This window comes from Rhinolophus sinicus, linkage group LG10 (assembly GCF_036562045.2).
Source record: "Rhinolophus sinicus isolate RSC01 linkage group LG10, ASM3656204v1, whole genome shotgun sequence".
Classification (NCBI taxonomy): Eukaryota; Metazoa; Chordata; class Mammalia; order Chiroptera; family Rhinolophidae; genus Rhinolophus; species Rhinolophus sinicus.
This window is the reverse complement of record NC_133759.1, coordinates 70334730-70350776: the sequence shown is the minus strand read 5'-3', so window position 1 is coordinate 70350776 and position 16047 is coordinate 70334730.

The window sequence follows — 16047 nt, the reverse complement described above, 5'->3', positions numbered from 1 at the left end:
GAGAAAAACAACATTGAAAATGTGGGACAATACTTTCTCGTAAGGGTAGGCGAGGTTATTTGGATCAATTTCCTACCAAAAACAATGTGGAAAAGACTGCATTTTAAAAAATGTAAGTAGTGTGCCCTCCTTCCCCTCAAGAGAGGATTGAGGGTGAAAAGACTGCAGTTTAAACAGACAAAGTGGTTTAACAATGGCACCTTGTCATCAGCGAGGGGAACACCAAAACAGCTTATGCCCTAGACTCTGCTGATGCTGCACAGTTGAGCACCACTTCAGCCACAAGGAGTAAGAAGGTCAGGGCCAGGCTCACTTGAGGTGATGAATCTTATAGGAGACCTTCCCAAATTTAAACTGAGTTTCCAAAGTGCTACATCCTTGAGATAAAGTAAACCAGATCTAAAGCTATCCTCCAAAACCAGAGGACTATAGAGAGTGGCCTTATTACTGAGCAGAGCAGTAGAAGCAAAAGGGAAAAGAAAACATCCCTGACACCCTGTGGTCACTGACCAACCCAGGTAAACACAACCAGAGACCTGGCAGAAGCAACGCAAAACTTCTTTGGAAGACGACTCCTTCAATCTAGACCTCAAGTAACCCTTACAGATAATTTTTGATGGGCAATTAAACAAAGACAATTAGGCACATAAGGAAAAAAGGCAACATGACTGAAAACCAGAAAAAAACACCCACTTAGACTTCATATATTGAATTATTGGTTATATTGGGGGGGGGGATTGTTCTTAAACTATTTAAAGATGTATTTGGCAACAGGTTGTAACAGGAAAAAAGAAAATTGGTGAAAAATATGAAAGATATGGGTGAAGAAATGACCCAGAATGCAGCATGGATATAGGAAAATTTGAGAAAATATAGAGAAGGAAGGTTTCATTGGGAACTTTAATACATGTTTAATCATATCTCAGAAGGCAAGAACAGAACAAAAGGGGTAAAGAGAATGGGGCTGAGAATTTTCCAGAGCTGATGAGAAATATTAACTTACAGGTTTAAAAGCCCAAAGAATACAAAGCAGGATACATTTATAAAAATCACATCTACACACATCATAGTGTAACTGCAGAAAATCGAAGAGAAAAAAAAAAAACAGCTAAGGACAAAAACAATCCCTTCAAAGGAATAATAGGCATCTCAACAGTAATAATGGAAGCCAAGAGTGGAATGAAAGATCAATATAAAGATAGAAAATAACTGTCAACCTAGAATTTTATACCCAGTGAAAATATCTTTAGGGACAAAATAAGCATATTTTAAGAAAAAAAATTGTTTCATTATCCACTGTGGACCCTCATTAAAGAAAACTATAATGTATTTTATAATTTTAATACAGAAGGAAAGTGATTCCAGATGGTGTTCTGAGCTACAAAAAGAAATGAAAATAAAAGAGTAAGAAATATGTAGGCAAATATAAATGAACATTTTATGTGAAACAGTAAAAATCTAGAGTTAAAATATCAGACAACAAGTCAATAGTAAAAAAAGAAAGTATTATATGGAAGGTTTTGGTTAATATATATATTTTAAAATCTAGAGGAATCATAGAATATGTATTTCAATACTACATAGTAGAGAAATATGAAATTGTTAAAATCAAAAGGGCAAGCAAAAGAAAATGGGTGGAACAGAGGGGACAAAAAGATGGTAGATCTTAAGACAAAAATATCAGTATTTACATTCTATTTAATTTCATTAAATGACAAAGATTGTCACTGTCTTAGTGTGGTTAGGCTGCTGTAACAAAATACCACAAACTGGTGGCTTATACATAACAGAAATGTGTTTCTCAGGAGGTTGGAAGTCCAAGATCAGAGTGGTTGGAGATCAGCATGTTTGGGTGAGGGCTGTCTTTCTGGTCTCGGATTTCTAATTGTATCTTTGCATGGTGAAAAGGGCTGAGAAGTTCTGTGGGGTCTATTATAAGAGCACTAATTCCATTCATGAGGGCTCCACCCTCATGACCTAATCACCTCCCAAAGGCCCCATCTCTTAACACCATTACACTGGGCATTAGGATCCCAACATGTGACTTGGGGGAACCAACTATAATACACAGAAAAGTACAAAACCCCACTATATGTGCTGAATACAAGAAACCTTCAAAAAAGGACAACATAAATAACCAATGGAAAACTGGTGTGTGTAGTTCTGCTAATACCAAAAGAAATACAGACTATAAGGCACAAACCATTCCTAGAGATAAAGGGAATCACTACATTAAAACAAAAGTTTCAGAGAAGAGAAAGTGATGGGAAGATATAACCGTTTTAAGTTACTATCTACCTAATAACAAAGCTTAAGAGTTGGCAAATAATATGCAAGCAACTCAAAGGAGAAATATAAAATCCACAATCATGATGGCAGATTTTTGACACCTTGCTTAGTAATTAATAGGACAGGCAGAGCAAAAATTAGTAAAGATACAAATTTGAACAATATGATTAAGAAGCAATCTAATGGATATATTTTTTGGAACATTGCACCAATGTGTCAAGGATACATTTTTTTCAAGCACACATTAAACATTTTCAAACATTATTGAAACATCAACTATATCTCAGTAAAGCTGGGGAAAGAAATTGATCATATGCTGGCCCATAAAGTAAATCTCAACAAAATTTTTTATTGTATTTTTTTATTGGGAAATGGGAAACTGTTTTTCCAGGGCCCGTCAGCTCCAAGTCAAGTCCTTGTCTTTCAATCTAGTTGTGGAGGTCACAGCTCAGCTCCAAGTCCAGTTGCCGTTTTCAATCTTAGTTGCCGAGGGCGCAGCTCACCATCCCATGAAGGAATTGAACCAGCAACCTTGTTAATGAGCCATCCAGCCACCTCAACAAATTTTTAAAAATTGAAATCATACAGAGGATGTTCTCTGCAATTAAATTAGAAATTAGTAATAAAAAGATACCTTGGTCATCCCCATTATATTTAGAAATTTATAAATAGACTTCTTAATCATAAAGAAGAAAATATTTTGAACAGAATGATAATGGAAATATTACATATCAAGACCAGTGGGATATTGCTTAAGCAATGCTTACAGAAATGTATAGCTTTAAAAGATAGTTTAGGGGCAGACGGGTCGCTCAGTTGCTTAGAACGTGAGATCTGGGCAACGGGGCTGCCAGTTCAATTCCCATGTGGGCCAGCAGGTTGCACCCTCTGCAACTAGAATGAAATCAATGGGCTGCCACTCAGCTCCCAGGTGGCCAGATGGCTCGGTTGGAGCACGGGCTCTCAACCACAAGGTTGCCAGTTCAACCCCTGGACTCCCACAAGGGATGGTGGGCTGTGCCTCCTGCAACTAACAACTGGCAACTGGACCTGGAGCTGAGCTGCGCCCTCCACACATAAGACTGAAAGGACAACAACTTGAAGCTGAATGGCACCTTCTACAACTAAGATTGAAAGGACAACTTGACTTGGAAAAAGTCCCGGAAGTACACACTTCCCCAATAAAGTCCTGTTCCCCTTCCCCAATAAAATAAAAAGAAATAAATAAATAAAAGATAGTTTAGAAAATCAGAAAACAGTAATTAATCACCTAAGTACCACCTCAAAAAAAAAATAGAACAATCAAAATCTCAAAAAAAAGAGAGTAACAAGGTGCAGACATTTATAAAATAGAAATACAAACACAATATAGAGGATCAGTTAAGCCAAGTGTGTGTGTGTGTGTGTGTGTGTGTGCGTGTGTGTGCTGTGAAAGACTAATAAAATTGACAAATGTGGTGAGATAAATCAAGTAAAAAGGAGCACAAATAAAAAACGTCAGGAATAAAAGGGGGGAATATGAAGCACTAAAATTTTTTCCTCTGAACATACACTAACCTCCTTGCTCCCTGATATGAGCGAATAACCCACCCCCTCTCAATTGCTTGAGTCAATTTTGAGAACAGGATGTAACATAAGATGAGCCAAATTACAAAGAAACAACTCATTTCTGTAAGACTGTGATGCCTACCTGACCAGAGCCCACCGAAACTGCAGTAGGCATGGCTACTTTTGTTTATTTCCCCTGTAAGACCCTGCTATTCCTCTTGTTTGTGGAGACATTCTATTTGACAACTTTCCCTGTTGCAACAGGTTCAATAAAGCACCCATTCCCTTCTAGTACAAGTCTCCGAGAACTTCTAAAATTTGATGTCATTTTACAACTTTATGAAATAAATTAGAAATTATAGGTGAAATATGAAAATTCTTAGAAAAATATAATTTACCAAAACTTACTAATGATCTCACATCTTATGGATGTGGAGAGTATGGGGAGTCTACAGAATGAGTTCAATCCTTATGGAACAAAAAGGAGGAGCAAGAGGAGAAGAGCAGAGAGCGGGAAGGGGGAAGAAGGCAGGAAGGGAAAACCTTAAACAACAGGGAGTCAAGAAAAGCCTTCCAGAAGCACGCAGTCTTTGTTTCCACTGGTGACTCTGTCTGAAAGAGAAAGCCTGAAAAATAACTTCATCTGGGTTTGTGTACAAAGACTCTAGGCGTGAAATTGTACTGAGGACCAGTTGTGCAGTACAAGGGAATTTTTACTCATGGGATTCAAAACACAAGAGAGGATCATCTGAGAACCAGTTAGCTAAGGACAGACAGTGGGAACCTGAAGTCTGCCTGTATCAGGACCTTGAGAAATTGGGTGTATCCACTCCCAGGGGCTTTGCAGAGCTGGGAGGTCTCTCCATGCTTCCCCCCAGCCTCAGCCTGAGCACCTCAGCCTGGAGACAGGCAGAAAGAAGTCTCAGTACTTTTAACTCAATATTTCCACTGAGTGTTCCCATTTAACTCTGGCAATTCTTCTCAGGCCATGCATTGTATAGGTTATGCTCAGGAAGGAGTTTGTGTGAACACAGTGTAGTGGCCAAGAGCACCATCTCTGCCATGAAGCCCAGACTCAAATGAGAACTCTCACTTACTCCCAGATGACTTTAGGCAAGTGGCTAAATCTGTTTTTATGCGGTATGTCCTCATCTTTCTCTCATTGGTTTGGACAGTCACAGTTGTGACCTCAGGTTGTAACAAGGGTTGGAGAACTTGGTGGTGTTAGAGCCATTAGAAGCATGCTTGGGATGAGCAGTGTTTGTATACAGGTGAGTTAAGTAAGTCTGGAGGTGTGGTGGCCCCAGTCCCAGGACTAGCATCTGGACACTTAGGTAGTGGAAGGCAGCCCCACCTGATGGCCAAGAAAATCCCCCAAGGACCACCACACACACACATACAACCTGAGACAAGAGTTGAGGAAAATAATTTTTTGACCTGGCTACTCAGTAGTATCTTGCTTGTAAGCAAGCAATGCATTGTTTCTAAGCAAATATGCTTTGCTTTGTCAAGCAGGAAAAGGAGTTAGCAGGAGAAGCCTCTGTCGTGCAGGGTGTCATGCGGGGTCTCTTGTCCCACTCCCCACATAACGCAGGATATGGCAAGGCCAAAAAGGAATAACCATGGAGCCATAGATAGGGGAGTCATACCACTATACGCTTGCTGGGGGCTGGGTTGGAGACACAGGAAGCAGGAGCCACAGTATCCACAACCTGCCATCTGCTTCTCTGCCAACCAACCTCACATGCTAACTGCAATCCGCTCTTGCTAGCTCAGCCACCATCTTCTTTCCATGGCCAGCTAGCCACAGCTGATGGCCATCCAATCACAGTTAATGGCCATTTACTACCTGAGTGAGCATCTTTCCACGTGAGAGCGAGAGCCTGGAAACTGCACTCCTGGCTCTGTCCCCACAGCCTCCATCTCTATCCATTGACCCAGAGTGTTGGGTGGAGTCAGGGCTACTTCACACTTGCTTTGGCAGCGTGCCCAGTCATGCTGTATGCTTTTTGTTCCCAGTTCTTGGCAATAGGTGTGCTGGAGATTCATGCAGAAAGGGTTGGTGAAAGCTAAGCTTCCACCATCTTAACCATGGCCGTTTTGGGTGAGTGTCCCTTAAGATCTCAAAGGTTAAGAGGAGGTCCTGGGGTGGGCAATGTGAAGCCCTGGAGGAGGGCAGGAGAAGTACCTCTGGTCTTGGATGCAAACCTTAAGACCAGTATTCCAGTGAATGCAATAATTATAAATTTATTTATTTTCCTTTCTTTAATGTCTCTATCTGTAAAACGAGGGGAAAGACCCAACTCACAAACTTTCTATAAGAATTAATGAAAAGCACTTTGTATTTTGTAACTCTTCATACAAACATTATTGTTAGGTTGACTAATGATCTATCTTATTTTTAAATGTTAAATGAAGGAGACAACGATGAGAACAAAAATTAATGAAACAGAAAATAACACAGTAGAAAGGATCAAAAGTCCAGGTTGGTATTTTGAAAAGAATATTAAATTTAATAAACCTTTGGTGTGATAAACAAGGAAAAACAAAAAGCACAAATAAACACAACAGATCCCATAGGTTTTTTAGAAGTGTGGCTTAAAAAAATTTTTTTTTCCAAACATGCAGGGACTTCCTAGTTACATTTTTATTATTATGTTGTGGTCAGAGCACATACTCTATATGATTTCTATCCTTAGCAATTTGTTAAGATTTGTTTATGGCCCAGTATGTGCTTGACTTTAGGTAGGTTCCATGGGCACTTGAAAAGAATGTGATCTACAGATACTGCATGCAGTCACCTAGATAAAGCCATTAGATCAAGTTTGTAATGTATTGTTCAGATCTTCTCTGCTCTTAATGGATGGTTATCTGCTACTTCTGTCATTTAATGAGATAATTGAGTTATCCATTTCTACTTATAATTCTGTGGGTTTTGCTTTATATATTTGAAGCCTTGTTATTAGGTGCATATAAATGTAGAATTGTTATAGCTTCCTGGAGAATTGAAACCTTAAGAAGTAAACATCTATCTGTAGTAATGCTTTTTATTTACTTAAACTCTATTTTTTTCCAGTATTAATAACATCAGCTTCTTTTGTATTCTGTTACATGGCATATTTCTTTTTTTTTTTAAAGATTTTTTATTGGGGGAAGGGGAACAGGACTTTATTGGGGAACAATGGTCAAATTGTTGTCCTTTCAGTCTTAGTTGTGGAGGGTTCTGTTCAGCTTCAAGTTGTTGTTCTTTCAGTCTTAGTTGTGGAGGGCGCAGCTCAGCTCCAGGTACAGTTGCCGTTGCTAGTTGCAGGGGGCACAGCCCACCACCCCTCATGGAGTCGAACTGCAACCTTGTGGTTGAGAGGACAGGCTCCAACCAACTGAGCCATCCAGGAGCTCAGCGGCAGCTCAGCTCAAGGTGCCGTGTTCAATTTTAGTTGCAGGGGGCGCTGCCCACCATCCCTCACGGGAGTCGAGGAATTGAACTGGCAACCTTGTGGTTGAGAGCCCGCGCTCCAACCATCAACTGAGCCATCCGGGAGGCAGCTCAGCTCAAGGTGCCGTGTTCAATCTTAGTTGCAGGGGGCAGAGCCCACCATCCCTTGCGGGACTCGAGGAATTGAACTGGCAACCTTGTGGTTGAGAGCCCACTGGCCCATGTGGGAATCGAACCGGCAGCCTTCGGCGTTAGGAGCACGGAGCTCTAACCGCCTGAGCCACCGGGCCGGCCCTACATGGCATATTTCTTTCCATCATTTCATTTTCGACCTTTCTGTACCCTTGTTTTAGATGTGCCTCTTGGAAATACTGTATAGTTGTTGTTGTTGTTGTTGTTTTAATCCAGTCTGATAACTTCTTTGAACAGGAACATCAGACCTTTAATACATAATTTCTGATATGTTTGGGTTTAAATCTTATTCACTGCTTTCTGTTTATCCCACTTTATCTAAGTTCTGTTATTTTTTTTCTTGCCTTCTTTCAGATTGGATTAGAATTATTCTATTAGAATTTTATTACAATTATTCTATCATTCTATTTTCCCCTAAATTGGTTTGAAAGTTATACACTTTTTTCTTTCAATGGCTAAGGAATTAAATAGTCCATTTTTTAATTATCAGAGCCTAATGTAAATTGGTACTTTTATCTTCATCCTAGACAATGCAAGGATCTTAGAATACTTTTAACTTCATATACCTCTCATTTTATATGCTATTGTTTTTGTGAATTTTAATTATGTATATGTAAAGGAATATAGATATATATTGTAATATATTATTGTTTTCTACAACAAATTTTTATTTAGATTTATCCTCATATTTACTATTTTAATTACTTTCCATTGCCTCTCCAACTTTCCATGTGGGCTTATTTTTCTTCTGTCTGAAAAACATCCTTTAGAACATTCTGTCCTGTTAGAGGTAAACCTTACAATTTTTGTTTGCCTAAAAATAGAGTTATTCCACCTTTGTTCTTAAAAGATATTTTTTCTGGGAATAGAATGCTAGGTTGAGCACCATATTCTTTTGTCACATTGGAGGTACCAAGCCACCAATTTTTGATGTCCATTCTCCCTGGTGAGCAGTCCGCTGCTCATCTGCCTATTTAATATACTGTTTTGTTAATGGCTTCTTTTAAGACTTTTTTTCTCTGTCTTTGGTTTATTTATATAGTTTTACTATATGTTTAGGTGAATCCAGGTTGGGATTCTTTGGGCTTTTAAATTTGTGCATTTGTATCTTTCTTCAGTTTCAGTAAATTTTCAGCCATTGTGTGCTCAGATATTAGCTCTACACCATTCTCTATCATTTCCTTCTAGAACTCCAAATAAAGGTATGTTAGACCTTCTCACACTCACTGTATATTCTATGCCTCTTAATCTCTCATTTCCATCCCTTTGTCCTCCATTCCCTACCCAGGCTTCATTCTGGATGTAACTTATCTTTCAGTTCACCAAGTCTCTCTTTAGCTGTGTAATCTGCCATTAAATATATATTCTACTTTTCAGTTATAGACTTTCCATTTGCTTTCTTTTTAATAACATGCCAAATTCTCAAATTTGCCTTTATTTTCCTTGAACACTGTTATTTTAAAAGCTGTATTGGATAACATCTGACAGTGGCTTTCTATGATGCTGATCTCTGAGTATGTCACAGATCCCCTGCATTAGAGTCCCTCTGTCCAAGTACATAGAGTGGTTTCCATTTTCCTGGTTGGACCCTGATGGATATACCACTATCTGTCAAGCTCTCAACCCTGGACCTTACAGTTGTAACTTTCTATGCAATTCTTTCACAGCCTACAACACTTCTTTATATTTTGTTAACTTTCAGCAAAAGGGAACTTGGTTCAGGAGCTATAGAAGTTGTGGTCTAAAGCCAAGATTTCCAAATGAACACAAATGGAAAAGAAATCCCTTTTCTGAAGGCTTCTAGTCTTAGTAAATAATTTTTTGAAATAAATTAACTTTTAAAAAAAATAGCTTTTTTGGCACACTGCCATCTTTCCAGTTTTGTTTTAGTTGTTCTGTTATCCAGCAAGTTAATCAAAAAACAATGTCTGAGATACAGAAGTTGGCTGTTTACTAATAGCTAAGTTGTCTTGAGGCCATTTCAAATATGTATTTAAAATTTTTCATTCAGAAGTCACTTATTCCAAAAAAATTGTTTCTTAGACCCTGTCCTCTGAAGATAGCATTAAAATAAAAGAAAACAAGAATCCTCAATGAGCATAAACTGGAGCTCCTAGATCCCAACTTTTTCAGCAGACTTTTCTCTTCTAAAAACAAAGATCAATTCAAGTATGTTACAACATAAATACAATAATAGCAACACTGAGACTAACATTTTTCTTCCTGTAATCTTACCACCCTCCCCCCACCAAAAAAAAAAAAAAAACTGTTTTTTTAGCCACTTCTAGGGCAAGAGTTACATCATTTCTCAGTTCTATTCTCACTTCCCCCACCCCCACATCTAGAGTTCAAGAAGTCATCTAGTTTATTTTGTCTAGAAATATGCTGACTAGTGAGGCTTTGAGGGGCTACCTCAGGGCCTTCAGCATCCCCCAGCTACTTAACTCTCTCTGCAATTCCCTGTCCCTGTCATGGCCAATGCATTTAGGAGAAGCCAGGGATCTGCCCCTGGGCACACCAGCACTTGGCTCAGACCACTGTCCATCATGCCTAAACAGTCAAAGGTAGGGGACAGTGGACAAACGCCATACTGTAACTGCTTCATAAAACACAGCTTTGATGACTCAGCAGTCCCATGCCACTTGCTGTGGGTTCTCCACCCCAGGATACCAGCCCTCCTCTCTTGTCTTCCTGACCTCCTTTCTTGTAGCCAATCCTATAACTGCAGTCTTTCAGGTGGGCTGCAGACTGGTGGAAAGGGACTACAAACATTCACCCATTGGAGGTTAGATTAAGTTTCCTATTTAATTAACCAATAAGTCAAAATCTTATCAGAAGTAAGATGGTGGCTGGGATAGGAAAGAAGCAGATTCAGCACATCACAATTGAAGCCTCCCCCCTTCAGACTGCTAGACCCCAGAGGTCCTGATTCAACAGGTCTGGAATAGGCCGAGAATTTGCATTTCTACGTGTTCTTAGGTGATGCATTTTCTGTTGGTCTGGGGACCACATTTTGAAAAGTGCTGTTCTAGAATCTCTCCACATTAAAGTCCACCAGCCCTGGCTGGTCCCGGGGAGCTCATGAGGTGGCCAGTGGGAAAGTAAAGATACAGTCTTAGAATTTAAAATAATGCTTCATACCACCAATAGATTTTATTTTTTTTAAAAAGGAATTACCAAATGTGGTTTATTAGCTTTCCGTTGCTGCTGTAACAACATAAATGGTGGCCTGAAACAACATAAATGTATTATCTTACAGTTCAGGAGATTAGAAGTCTGAAATATAAACGTGGTAGCTGGGGTCAAGGACATGTGTGAAAGAGAAGGAAATTGTTCTGGGACAGGGTAAAGGTTAGAGGTGGAGTGTGGAGATTTGTGAGGGAGTGAGGCTCTGGTGGAGGGGACTGGAACACCAAGGGCAGTCTAGGTTCCCACCTTGGAGGAGCTAGGTAGGCCCCGCCCTCCGGGCCCGGCCTGCCCCCTCGGGCCCAAGTCCCGCCCTCCTCCTGGCCCTGACCCCACCCCTCCTGGCCCCGCCTACTTCTGACCAGCTCTTTCCGTTAGAGCTCCCACGCGAATCCCTATTCCCACGCGTCCCCGATAGAGCCATTTCTCTAGGAAGTTGGGGGTCTCGGATTTTGAGTAAAGGCTTATTCGGCCTTATGAAAACATAGGGGAAACCAAGAAAATGGGTGATGGCAGCTGCAGCGCTCCTCTTCTCCGTCTTGTGTCCCAGGGCCTCCTCTCCCAGCCGCCTGGTCTACCGCGCGCGGAGAAGAGAGTGGGGACGTGCGGCACTGCGAGCGGGGAAGCCCTAAATCGGCTCTCCCGCCATCTGTCCTGGGCCCAACTGTACTGGGACCCTCCCCAAAGATCCCAGGTGTGGGAATGGGGTGGGCTGATAGCATCGCAGAAGAGCTCTTGGCACCTAAAGATTCCACGCAAACTCCGCATCAAGGGATTTAAGCACTACCTGTAGCAGTGTTTCTGTGTTCAAGGCCAAGGCCCCAGGGTGACTAACTACTCCAGCCCTCAAGTTCCTGCCTGGGAAAAGTCAAGGCTACCAAAAGAATTTGCTGTTTGTTCCAGCCAATTCTTGAAGATAGGGTCCCCGCCTCCCAGTCTCTGTAGGGGTAGACACCTAGTTTCCATAAACGCCAGTTAGGCGCCAGTTAGCAAATCCTGATGGTCTAATCCCAATTTTTGTAAATTTACACTCCCCTGACTGCTCGCCCCCTCCCTCATTTTCCCGCTCTACTCCCTTTTTCTTCCTTTAAAACGCCCAGGTTATCTCTACACAAACCGAAGTTGAGGTGCATTCACGCTGGACTGTCTGCCCCTGTTGCAGTGGTTATTTAATAAAATCTGTTCTTACCACTTTAACTAGTGTCTGGCTGTGTTTTCCTTTGACAGCTGGAAAGTAGTATTCCACCCCATCCTACCCCCTCAGTTAGGATGACGAGTGGTGCTTTAAGTGAGACCCTAAGTGACAGTGGCTTAGACAAAATGAAGTCTGGGACTGCAGCCCAGGACTGCCATGGTGGTTCTGCAATCATCAGGGACCCAGGCTCCCATTACCTTGTTACCCACTCCTCTTGTGCTGCTTCCTTCTTGTGGTCCCAGAAGGCTGCCCGAGATCCAGCCATCAGTCAGCAGAAGCTTCCTGAAGGAGGAGGCAGCATAGTTTGCTCAAATTACATACCACTGACCAGAACTTGGCTTCAGGGGAGTCCTGGAAATGGGGTGGAGCAACAATGAGACCCGTCAAATACTATTTTTGTGTCAGAAGAGGAGGCTGAATATGGGGACAGCCACCCTTACCCCACCCCACTCCACCTCACCCCATCCTAGTATCTGGGTGAGGGAGGACTTTGGTGGTACTTACTGGTGTAGAGTGAAGACGGACCATATCCACTGTGAAGACATTTCATAGGGACAACCCAATGACCACACTTGAAGAAAGATGGGATTTTTCAACCTTGGGACTCATTTTCTCCTGAGATTGAGGACAGTTGGTGAGTGTAGAAAATGGATTGGGTAGAGAGAAGATCGAAAAGCAGATGAGCTTGTGTGTGAGCAGATGGGGCCTGGCTCTGGGCAGCACCACCACCTCTGACCTCAGGCTCCCCTTGCTGTGTCAGACCGGCAGTGGCCGGGGGAGTCCAGGCACAGCCCTGAGGTATTACAGTGCTTTGGGCTGTCACCTCACTGATTTGAACTTCTCTTTCCACTTGGCTAACTAATCTTACATGAAATGGTCGTCAAGCTTTTTTTCAATGCAGAGAAACTTATTTTTCAGATAGAAATTTAGATACTGCAAAACAGATGAGAGCTTCTCGGGTAGAGAGTGGGGAATTGGGGTGTTGCCCACTGGGTCTTACAGACTCTCTTGAGGGATTTTAATCACCGCCAAAGAATTCGGGATGGCAGAGACTACTAACTACTTCAAAGCACCCAGTCTCACCTTCTTCCATTTAGTAATCGGACCCAGGAGAGTTTTGGCAGGGCACACACCCAGCTTTCCCTTAAGCTTCCAGCCAGTGGGATGTAAGCAGAAGCAAAAGGCCAAAAGGTGGTATCCTTAAAAAGAAAGCTCTTAGCCCTCTGCTTTCTCTGCCCCTTCCATCCAGCTGGAAAAGGGGACAACTGGAGTGGCATCTTGAACCCACAGGTGAATGGCACGTTATTGATGATGGCAAAGCCAACATGCCAGCCTTGGTGCCCAAGTGACCTTCTGGAGCCATGCAACTATTGTTCTGGACCACCCACCTACCCACCTCTGTACTGTTACCTGCAAGAGAAACAGAGGCTGTCTTGTTAAAGTCAGTGTGTTTGGGGGTCTCTGTGTGCAGTGGCTTAACCATTTGCCTAACTAGGAAACCAAGGCTCAAAGGAGCAGAGTTTGATAAGTTCTACATTACCTACTCCAAGTCTCCAGCAGGGCTCAACTTACTGAAGACCATGTTGCATATTATGACACATATCCCCATGTGGCTTTGGCCCACTTTTAAAACTTCCTCAGCTCCACCCCAGTAAAAAAACCTGCAGCTTTGTTGAATGAGAGGATCAGAAAAGCTGGTTCATCCAATCAGTCATAAATGTAGACACTAATTTATAAATTGATGTAAGAACACCAAGCAAATTAGTAGAAACTCTGACTTCTGTTCTCCTTTCTGTTTGCATCACTTCCTGCCAACTCCCACCTTTTCTTTATTCTTACCACTCTTCCTCGCTCTTCCTTCCCCTTGGATTTTTCTTTCAAGTGCCTAAATAAGTTGTTCAAACATTTGACATTCCATGGATCATTAACGATGGCTCATGGAAAATTAGGAAGGCAAAGCATCTAGGACACAGCTGACTGCTGGCAACTCAAGCACCGGGACATGGCAAGACCACGTGAGAACTATACACCGTGGCTCAGAGCTTTCCTCCTGTGGAAGACTCTGCTAAACCTCAGTAAATAAAAAGCATCAGTAAAAAGACAGAAATGTGAAGTGTTCAATGAACCCTCTTTTCAAATTGAAAACTTAATAATTGCCACCATTTGTCATAAACCTAGGTGTCTTGCACACATAATCTGTAATCTTTACAGAATGACTCAAAGTAAACATTCCCCATTACAAATGAGGAAACCAGTTCAGAGGAGTAGGATGTGAACCCAGCTTTGGCGGTTTTTCCCCCACATCACCTTGTCTTTTATACACTTTAACAAGCAATATAAAGTGTTAAAAACTAGCCTTGGAGGATGTGATGTTTAATTTTGTGTCAAATTGGCTGGGTCATGGTGCCCAGAAATGTGGTCAAACATCATTCTGGATGTTTCTGTGAGGGTGTGTTTTGGTGAGATTAACATTTAAATAAATTTTGGGTAAAGCAGATTGACCTTCACAGTATGGGTGGGTCTCATCCATTCAGTTGAAGGCATGCATAGAGCAGAAAGACTGATTTCCCCTGAGCAAGGAGGAATTCTGCCAGCAGTCTGCCTTGAACTGCAGAATCAGTGCTCTTGCTTGGGTCTCCAGCCTGCTGGCCCACCTTACACATTTTGGACTTGCCAGCCTCTGTAATTACACGAGCCAGTTCATTAAAATAATTCCTCTCTCTCTCTACATAAATATGTATACATGTGAGTATCCTATTGGTTGGTTTCTCTGAAGAATCTCAACTAATACAGAGGAGGAGAGGGACTTATAAAATGGATGGAAGAAAACAAAGTTCTCGGAGGTGAATGGTGGTAGATTGCAACCCAAAGGAAGAAGAGAGAAAGTGAAGTAAGTTGATTGACTGCTATGTACTGTTCTGAACTGCTTTCCTGCAACCTTCAGGAGTTTCTCTGAATGGCACAGCCACACACATATGCAGGGGTAAATCAGCCAATCTAAAGAGGCTGAGGCCAGACAGTGTCCTCTCCCAGTTTGTAATTATGAATCTATGGCAGAGTTCCTCTTCTTGGGTTTATAGGAAGACTACTATTCCCAGTCTCCCTTGCAGTTAGAGGTGATCATGTGGTTCTGGCCAATGAAATGTGGGTGGTGTGATGTAGGTTACTTCCTGGCCCGGCCCATGAATACTTCTGTAACCCTCCAGCTCTCTCTTCCACTGTTCCAGCAACCTGAGAAGTTCATATTCAAAACGAGTGGAAAATGGAGGAGGGCCACCGGCACCATATTAGACTTTGCATGAGAAAGAAATACACCTTTAAGCACATTAACTCACTGAGATATGGGATTTATTTGTTCCCACCACTAGGCTATTCTTTTCTGACAAAGGCAGCGTCCATTAATCTCTGCATTGGTTAGAAGAGGGCTAGGCAGCCATAACAAAGAGCGTCAACAATTCAATGGCTTAAAAAGCGTGACCAACTGATCCGTTTACACAAGCTATGCCAGTGTAATTATTTTCACAGGTGTCTCAGTATAGATGATAAATTATATAAACACCCTACTTAAAAAGCAAAGGACCTGATGCCTCTTTCATTTCACAGTCCAAATGCCCTCAGCTCTTTCACATAGCTGCTCTGCAGACTTCAGGGTGTTGTCACCTGGAGGGTAGAAACTGGGCTACTCGGGGCGGAGGTCATCATCAGTGAGTTTTTGGTTTTTTAATCTTCTGATTCCCATTGTTAAAGAAAAAACAAAGTGGAGGCCAGTTTGAATATAGCCCTAAACCAAACAGTCACGGAACCAAAACTTAAAACTGTCCTGATTTCCCCGAAATGCTGACTCTGACCTTAAACAAAACTTAAGATTTCTTCATGTCAGCATGACCTTACAGCATCCTAGGAAGTGCTTCCTTACTATATACAAGTGAGCTTGTGCAGTGCTTCTACCCCAAAAAGAATGTCAGTGCCTAGTAACCAATCACAGTAGACATCAATGTATTTCCTCTTTCATGCTTTGCAAACTGAGCTGAGCTGTGATTGCTGTAACTACTTTCAGTTTGAAGTCACCCTGTTCACAGTTTTTTCTCACTCAATAAAATACTCTCATCATGTAAAGCTGTCTGGATTTCCTTTTGACACCATTCTAGAATGTAAGCACAAAGAGACCAAGGATCCAAGTTTTTTTTGTTTTAATTATTAT